The sequence below is a fragment of the Brienomyrus brachyistius genome, chromosome 10 (assembly GCF_023856365.1).
Source record: "Brienomyrus brachyistius isolate T26 chromosome 10, BBRACH_0.4, whole genome shotgun sequence".
NCBI lineage: Eukaryota > Metazoa > Chordata > Actinopteri > Osteoglossiformes > Mormyridae > Brienomyrus > Brienomyrus brachyistius.
The window spans coordinates 2,077,873-2,087,492 of NC_064542.1; the positions used below are offsets into that span (position 1 = coordinate 2,077,873).

Here is a 9,620-nt window from a genome sequence, read left to right on the forward strand (position 1 = left end):
CATACAACCGTCAGGATTCATATATACAATTTCCGCCTCAGTACACACACCACTAACCATTTTACATTTTATTTATTTAGCAGAAGCTTTTATCCAAAGTGATGTATATTTTTGAGAAGGCGGGGTCAGCCGGTCCCTGGAACAGGTTAAGGAGCCCAATGGTGCCCAATGGTGAAATCACTTTGCTGACTCTGGGATATGAACTAGTGACCTTCTGGTCACAGGCACAGCTTCTCCTTTCACTTCCCTGCATGCTTCAAAGATACAATCTGCATCCACCTTGCCTTCCAACCTATTCAATTGTTCCGTGTGCCGAGATGGGCCACTGCAGATCAGTGTCCCGAAGCAGAACGTTACCCATCTACACTCAAGATTTTAAGGTCCAGACACCTCTGTCATCAAATGTGGTCCTCACCGCATTTCAAGCCATGCTGCAGCTACCAGAACCGGCCCAGAATGCATCTGGGACCAGCCGCTGAGAATTTGCATTCCTGATATGTGCCAGCAGCGGGTATTTCAAGTTACACAGTCCCCTCATTTGCTGTGACCTATTGGCATGACCTCTACAGGTTTCAAGGCTATCAGCCAAAATTTCTCCTCTACCAGATCCTGCACCTTTAGAACTTTCCTCAACCTGCAGCCCATCTTCCTCCTTGGTGCTGTTGTGCAACACAATTCCACGGCTGCCCCTTTTATTAAACATTTCCGTAAATGATCATGGAAGCTCCCAATCTCATTCACATCAGTGCTACAGGACAACATGTGCACACATGAAGGCTCTGTTTGTGTGTGGGTGGAGCATCAATCTTGAGAATCAATAACTGAGAGTCCAAACGTACTTCAAACAATGTGGAATACTTCATAATTCATACAAAGCTAATACTAAAACAAAGAGATACTACAAGGCTTTTCCCCCAAAAAACTACAAGCCTTAATAAAGTGTATTAAGAGTATGTGGTATGGAGTTTGGAGCAACTTCCGAAAGTTCAAACAGAACAAAGGAGAACCATAAGCAGTGAGACTCTGCTGACTAAAAATGTCTTCAGGCTAAACATTAGAATGCATCCTTTTGATATTTATTTGCCACATTTTGGGTGACAAGCCTCACAAGCGCACACTCAGGGGACACTCCAGAGAGACACAGATAATCAAAAATCTGGACTCAGCTGCATTCAGTAGTGATGGTCAAATGAAGCTTCATGAACCATTTGCTTTATTTTCTGATCCTACTAGCTGGTGCACTCTGTTCAAAAAAAGGGCTCAAGGCCATGCCTGAAAGAAAACCAAAAGCACCATCTAGTGGTCAAAAAAAATACAGCAAATGGTTCATGAAGCTTAATTTAGCCATCATTAGTATTCATTGATTCAGCCACTAATGTCGCACCTTCGGCCGGGAACAGAACACTTAGGGTAGGCCTTTTGTAAGCAGCAGTGAGAGCGCCACTTCTGAGTCTCACGTATCGTTGGGAGGAGTGTCACATGTTGGCGGCAGACAGCCTGCAGTATTGCATTCATGGGATGCCTGAGCGCCCACTGGACCTTTGCACACACAGACACACACAAAGGCCCTCTCACAAAAGACCCCAATTTGCTCACATACACATGTTAACATTAACTGTAATAAGCAGCTGCCACTTGAGTTCTTGGAAATTGTAACATGCTGTGCTTAATAAAAGCATAAAAGCTTTGCCTGCTTAAGAATTTAACATAACACAAACTAAACTTAGCAAGTGTTTTGAGCCCATCGAATCAAGAAACCAGCACACAAGTACTATCATTGAGACCTCCTGTGTTTCAGTCAAGGATTCTGAAGGCTATGGTACTCTACTAGTGCATCTCCCCCTGTTTACACACTGACCATGCAAGCCCTCAATGCATCTGCTGATCATAAAAATCCTCTCCTTTACTGGGACACTCCCCCCACAAGATAAGCAGTTGTAAGATGAATGAATGTATAGTCTGGTAATTACAGGGAGTCTGGGTCTGCCATCCCCTCCAGTCCCACACTTATTTTGTTCTGCTTGTACTTTTGTTCCTAGTCTTTTCCTAGTGTTGTTAGCCTCTGTGTTTGGTAATGTTTCCTAGTTCCTCTGCTAGTTAATTGTGATGTATTCCCCCTGTTTGTTGTTATCGCATGCCCATTATGATTGGTTGATTTTGTAATGGTCCACACCTGCCCCTTGTTAACCTTGTTGTCCGTGTTGATTTAAAATCTGTTAGTAGCTGTGGTTATCTCCCAGTCTGTTAATTTTTGGTTACTATTTAGTTAAAATTTATATACAGAAATCGATAGCCTCCCCAGTACCTACTGTATACCGCTGTTCCAAACCCCTTGATCTGCATATATCTGTAACAGTAATTGCTTTTCTGCTAGACTGTGTTGCAATTCAGGCTGTTAATATGGTCAAATAATCCATGGTGCAATATAAAGGGGATTATGAATCTTATTGCAGTCTGACAGTGGACTCCAGTCCCACCAAGAAACAATTAGGTGTCTATTGTCAGACTTGCCATTACTCACTGTGTCTGGGGGGCTGAGTCACCCATCGCTTGTACTGGGAGTTTTATAAATTGCTGTCTACCCCCCCACCCCCAGCAAACCCAGAGCCAGAAATCAGTGCCACCCCAAGAGCATCTAACACGTCTGTCTGAGGTTACACTCCTTTATTCTCGCATCCCGCAAAAATACCTTCAGGTTTTTTACATATGGTTTGTTGCAATCCTGTCCACCCCCTGCCCGCCCCCGTGCCCTGTTACCCAACGCTTGACCAGCCACCTGGGTCTGCCAAAAAATAGCCCACCAGTTAAATAAAACAGGGGTATCATCGGAACCCCCAAAAGGAACAGGGAAATCTGGCAGACAATGCACTGAATAAGAAACAAATATAGTGTGAACAGGAGCGTCTGGGAGGCTCAAAGGAGCAAGATAACGTGCAACGTCTAATGAAATAAAGCTTCTCCTTCGTTCATATTCATTTGCTGTACACTGACCCCCCCCCCCCCCCCCCCCCCCAGGGGTGTGCGAGTGTGGGGAGGGGTCCAACTCCAATGTAAACAGCTACAGCACGACTCGATAGTAAGAGGACTACACTCGGGCAGGTGCTGTATCGTGGGATGAATCTCCTACCACACCGGAGGCACGAAGCAGGAGGGAAGAACACAAGATGTTTCCCCGTCTACAGAAACAAGACATCTGTGTGGATCACAGTGAAACACTAAGCTCCGAAAAGGACCACTTTGTGGGTTGTGGGAAAATACTGTGCTCCGATCCCTACACCCCAACCAGGAGCGCCAAATGAGGCACAGCTAAGCACTGCTTCGATCCCACCAGAAGAGAACCACCGTATGGACCACAATGAAACTGCCATCTAGCATGCTCTCAGCCCCCTGTTGTACCGCAAATGAATGAATCACAGTCCGTACCCCTCCTGAGGCAGCACACCTCAACAGACGTCTGCAGACAGCCTGAGAGAGCAGCAAAAACCCTCCGCAGAAGCAGGGCCTCACCAGAAGGCTGCTTAATAATTAACAGCATCCGTTTTCGACACAAATATCAGACGAGCTACATGTTTTATTAAATATTAGTTGAACAACTTAAAAAAACAAAAGAACATGGCACCACTGGATTAAAAAAAAGAAATCCCTAAAATAATTAGTGAGAGGGTTACGAAATACAGCCAAAATTTTTAATTTTGAAACCTATATAAAAAAAAAAAAAAAAAAAACACATTTGAAAAATGACGGTGGTAAAAGTATACAGCTTCTGCAAATGCTTCAGCGGAACATTTGAGTCATTACATGTACTGTTTATTCTGTACAATCATTTTCGCTCAATCTCGTGGAGCCAATAATACTTGAGTTAACTGTTAGCTTAAAATTCAAAGCTGAAAAGTCCAGAGAAGCACTAACATTACATCAGAAAGCTGTTCTTACACGCTCCTTGAACACATATGTATAAAAGACCACTATATAGGATATACATGCACACAACACAAATGAGTGACCTGCTACACTGGGCCTAAACCTAACCCACTACCTGCCTGCCATCTATTGTAAATTATGTGCATTAACTAAAGTTTCCCATTGAATTGCCCTGAATTACTCACCACTACCACTAAAACAAATAAGGAAGGTGTAAAGGCACAACCACTAGATTGAAAACTCCGCTGAATTATATTTTACAGTTTGTTTATTTAGCAAACACCAAAAGTGATGTTCGTTAAGAGAATGCAGCTTCAGCCAATCTCTGGCATAAGGGACTTGCTCATGGGCCCAATAGCGAAATCACTCTGCAGACCCAGGGTGACCTTCTGATCACCAGCACAGCATCCTAAACCACTTTGCCACACACAGCCTCCTTGAATGTTAATCTACAGCAGTGTTTCTCAAACCGGTCTTCGGGAACCCGCAGACAGTCCAGGTTTTTGATCTCTCAGAATTCCCCGGGACCTGGGAGGGAACAAAACCACGAACCATCTGGGGGTCCCCGAGGAAGGGTTTGAGAAACACTGATCTACAGCACTGTATTAATACCTGTTCATTTTAAGACTGTAATACAAGAGTTCTTGAGAAGGAACCCTCCATCGCTGCCACGACTGCCTACAAACACACTGTGGGCATTCATCGACCTGCCTCTCTCCGGGGCAAGAGCATTAGTGTATCTTACATCTCCCACGATGGGCCAGAGTCTCCATTTTCATCACCACCGGCCTCTGGCGCCCCATGCAATGATAATGTCTGCCGCCCCCCCCAACCCCCACCCCACAGATGACATCTCCTTTCTTAGTCATTTACACAACTATGCTGCTGTGATGTGCTACCAAACTATCCCTAATTGAAGTGTTTCTGCTTTCCCACAGTACAGCACTCATCTAGGCTAAACTACACAACTGTACGATCATTCTTCCAGTAGTTCAACAACAAATCCAGCTACTCAGATCCTCAGTGGACCACATCCGTCTGGCATATTCCCTGAAAGACCGAGACTCCTATCCAGGGTTCAGAGAACCATGATGACATGATAGCAAACACACACACTGGCCACCAGCCGTAAAACAAACAAACTAGAACATACCTCTGCCGAAGTGTGATCCTTCCTTAACTACGACGTTCCACAGAAACCCACAGGCCTCAGTCAAACACAGACATACTTTCTGGAGCAGATTAGCTGATGCGCTACATTGTTGCAAATAACTAGAACTGCAGCTAACACAGCACCGGGAGAATTATCCTTCTTCACCAGTTTTGACCTACTGTATGCAAATGGAAAGGTAGCTGAGTTTGAGGGAACACATTTAAATACCAAGTTTCATCAAATGGATTTTATCCTTAACAGAAAAAAATGTGTTTCAAGGGTAGATTTGTTTTCTATAAAGCTTCTGAACCACAGAGATCTGTTATCTCCTTTTTCTTGTCCACAGCTATAGAATGTCTCCGGTCACCTTGTTTCTCAATTTCCCTCCAAGATGTATTTCAGTAAAGTTAGAAGCTGCATCGTTACATTTGTCTATAATATTGGCACCACAAAACGATATAGAAAATCCTCATCTTAGGCAAAACAGCAGCTCCCACAGTTAAAAAAATGGTACAGCCCTGGTACAGTTTTGTTCTCCAAGGTACAAACAACACTAATGGTACAAAAATGTTCCTCAGAGTCCATGTCTGTACCTTAAAAGGTGCATTTACCTTCAGCTAAGGGTACAATTGCCACAGCCTTTAGGGTAAAGCCCCCCTGTAAACTTATTGTACCTCAAAAGATTAATACAAATTAGTACTTTTTTCTGACAGTGCAGTAGACTAACAGACACATCATCAGATAACATAAGGGCCTCTACAAACATGCAGCCCTCAAAAGAAGTTTTGATTTGATGCCATGACCCCAGACAATAATGAAAATACATTAAATGTAATGCAATGGAATGAATATCCTTCAACACAACAATTGTACTAATTGTGTCAGGCTCAAAACTAATTTGGTTAGTATATTAAACTCTTGGCGAAAAGGTCTCCACAGAGCAGCGTATCACTAAGTCCATAACACTACGCTACCCCATTTCTCTTTGCCTAAGATCTGCCAAGCTCTAAACTAATTATGGTGCTGTTACTTTCAAATACAGATTGCCTAAAATAGTAAGAAAGAGAAGGCAAGTCCTTAAGCGCCCTGAAGAATGAGTGTGTCCATGGATCCACTATCTACTAAGGACAAGCTGCTTATAAAGATTTGGCTCGGATATGTTTCCGAAGCAGCTGAAACAGACCATAACTCTTGTCAAAAAAGTAACCATGATATCCATTCAATCACATCTACCACAAATGGTAAATGAATATGTTAACAAAATTACATAAAGGCTTGGCGTAGATGTGTGCCCTAGTGCAATATTTTACTTAATAAATCTGTAATAGTGCACAGTGCTACGGTTTTAAAACAAAGCTTTGGTTCCATATAAAGTAGTTTTGTGCAATCTTATCAAACAATAACTTTCATATAAGCTAACACATAATTTGACACTTTAACAGGATCCAGGTGCAAGAGGGGCTGAAAATATATTAAGTTAAGACGTATACCAGCTTGCCATTCCGAAATATTTTGTGTAGTATCTTTCAATGAATGTGCTAATTCCGTGTTTTAAATAACTTAAGTTTTAAGTAACTTTCAATGAAATTGCGGCAATTCTGTCTTTTAAGTTATACAGACAAATAACCTTCAAGTATTCACCGACACCATGAAGGACTTCGCTACTACACCCTGAACAAGCGGATGAAAACAATGCAGGATACTAAAAAGGAAAGAAATTATCGGTCTGTAGTAAAAGAAGCGTATCATTCTGTCCCATCTAATGGAAACCGTACCTTACTGAAAAAAGACATCACAATAAAATATCGTCTTATAAGTAACCTCGACGCAGCCTAATATTCAGATTCCACTAAAATTAACTGCGCAGGTACTTTAGTAACAAGTTTAAAAGCACCCTGTATGCTGATGTTAAATCAAAGACCCCCAAATGAAGCAATCTGCACAGATACCTCACTACAATGCATGTTAAACACCGTACAGGAATCAATGTACAATTAATACACATCTTCAGAAATCAGCAATCCGCATACTTGTTATCTGGTCAGTTAAGATGATGGTCATCAACTGACACAAACTAAAGGCATTATGCATCTGCTTTACTAGGTCATTCACATAAAAGTGTTAATCTGTATTTTAAAACTTGGGTATTCTATCGAATATGTACTAAAAATTTGACTAATTAACGTGCAATTAAGTCCATTAGTCCACACAAATAACAGTCCGAGATGTGACTCTAACCACTTCAACTAGTAGCCATATCGGGCGATTTTACCATACTGCGCCGCTAACCAGTTAGCCGTTTGGCTACCGAGCACTGTAATGATCTACAAAGGGACAGATGGATGGACGATCCGCCAAGCGGGCGGGCACGGGGTGGCAAAGCAATCTGGTTATTGCAATGATGATTTCCATATCTGTTAGGTGCATTTCAGAGCTGGCTTGATGCCGCCCTAACGGGAGGATTATAAACGTTACCGGCACCGAAGCCGCGCGCTCCAGGGCTCGGGCCAGCTGTTCGCGGCTGCCCGTGAGACTGAATGGGGGCTCCGTCTCCACACCTTCGGGCAAACAAAGCATGCATGGAGGCACGGTGCGCTACCCACACCGGCTATTACAGTGCCACTGGGTAAATGGGAAAATGACGGGGGGTGGGATAAAAAGTACATGATGCACGCTGCACATTTGCGATTGAGACCAGTTATATGGGGATCAGGAATCAGCCTACCTCCGATCCACCTACCGCACGATTCCGCGGCTCTTTTTGGGGGTCGCTTGGGTAGCTAGCCTATTAGCAAACTAGCAGGAGCTAGAGAAACAATAAAAAAATCCTTTCGTCTTTTGTCGCAAAAAAATAAAACATTGGTAATAAAAAATTAAATCTTGCGAAAAGAAATTCGGACGAAATCGTCGACTCTTCTCAGTTAATGCATCCTTTTCACATGGCAGGCGACGCAACAAGGCACGTTCCCAAACATTCATCCATCGATCTCAATGCAAGGCAATAAAGCGGCGGCAGCCTGGCCGATCGAGCCCCCGCCTCTTCCCGATCAATCGGCGAGGTCTCCTTTTAGCAAACGGGCTGCTTGCTCCCCTCTGCTCGGACGGGAAAGGGGAATGGAAGGGTGTGAAAGAGCACTTAGCGTGGAACGGAGAGGCTGACTTCCCTCCGCACTCAGCAGGCTGCTGTTTGTGGGCGTGCGGCTGGGACCCGCTCTCCTATCCAACTGCACGTACTTAATACTTCGGGTCTTATTTGTCATCCGACTGTGTTCACACCAATAATGTGCGCCTTATACTACGGTAAATAATCTGCAGCATTGATGATATTACGGGGGAGATAGTGAGGCATTACTGCCATTAATATAACACAGAACATTTAACTTTGTATTTTTATTTGTTTTATTTTTCCTTTCCCCATTTACACATTCTAATTCTACAAATTGTTTTGCTGTGTTTTATTAGTACCAGATTAATATGATTGCCTGCGCTTTCCAAAATTAGTGTATGCTTTCATATGTTTGGTTATTTAAGTGCTATATATATTATTAAAGTAAATGTGACTGTCCTAACGCTGGATTTGTTCTATGCGCAATTCTTTTGCTACTTATCTATCCATTCACAATACTTTAGGGGAGACGAAACAAAGGGCGATCATGTATTTTAGAGGATGGGGTGCACAGTGTGCATAAATTAATGGGTGAAATCAGTCACGACCTGTGATTAGATTATGATTTAAGAAGAAATGAAACGTGCTTCCCAAGCGTTTCAGGTATTTATAGAAGATACCAGAAATTAAGTTAAGAAAGGATAATTTGCGAACTAACAACTGAAAAGTGTAGCAGAGAGGAACATCATTCATATTCCATGCATTTTTGGCGCAATAATTTTCATTCGTATGCATTTATTTATGAGGATATGCCTTTAACGTATTTAAAGAAAGCTTGCATTTAAGCTTTGCGTTAACTCCAACGCAAAAATGCATTTTTGTAAGGTGTACATTAATAAAAGGTAATTTTGTGGTATCGTTCAGTAACCTGTACCAACATAATATTTTCTTCTGATGTGGATACATGCAGCAGAGCACTGTATAGAGGAAGACCATTTTGCAGTTTTTTTAGTGACGCTCTTCATCTGGGCTTCTTCATACACCCCCAGAGCTGCTTGTCAAGGTGTGAACACAGTGTCACTCCAAGATATCGTGATTCACTCAGTCTTTTCCTCAGTCATATCAGATGGACTTGCCAGCGTTTTCTCACCACCTACACAATCTAGTGCCTGTCTGCCCCCCATAGAGGACTCTAGTTCAACAACAATTTCTTATGCTGTTTTCTGTTTAACCGCAAATTGTTTATCTCTTACTACTTCAAAAGTTCAACCATTCATTTACATTATAAAGATATATCCACAAACAGCCATTTCCTAAAGCCCTTGGGTAGGTCACACATTTTGATGCCTACCCACTTCATCAGCCCCCCTCCCCCAACCCAAATTACCAGGCACATAATTCACTTACCAACTTTACAACGCACAAAGATTGGGGAAGGAT

At 42.7% G+C, this 9,620-nt stretch overlaps 1 protein-coding gene across 3 annotated transcripts in view; it reads right to left on the bottom strand.

The window, feature by feature from the left end:
* The window catches only part of LOC125750168 (spectrin beta chain, non-erythrocytic 1-like), a 66,176-nt gene extending 57,950 nt beyond the window's left edge, over positions 1–8,226 (bottom strand). For 2 of the 3 annotated variants that reach the window (XM_049027590.1, XM_049027594.1), the window contains exon 1: positions 7,800–8,226. The gene's annotated coding sequence lies outside the window, so the exon portion shown is untranslated. The remainder of the gene's footprint in view (positions 1–7,799) is intronic. The other variant, XM_049027591.1, reaches the window with a different exon arrangement.
* Positions 8,227–9,620: the final 1,394 nt, after the last annotated feature.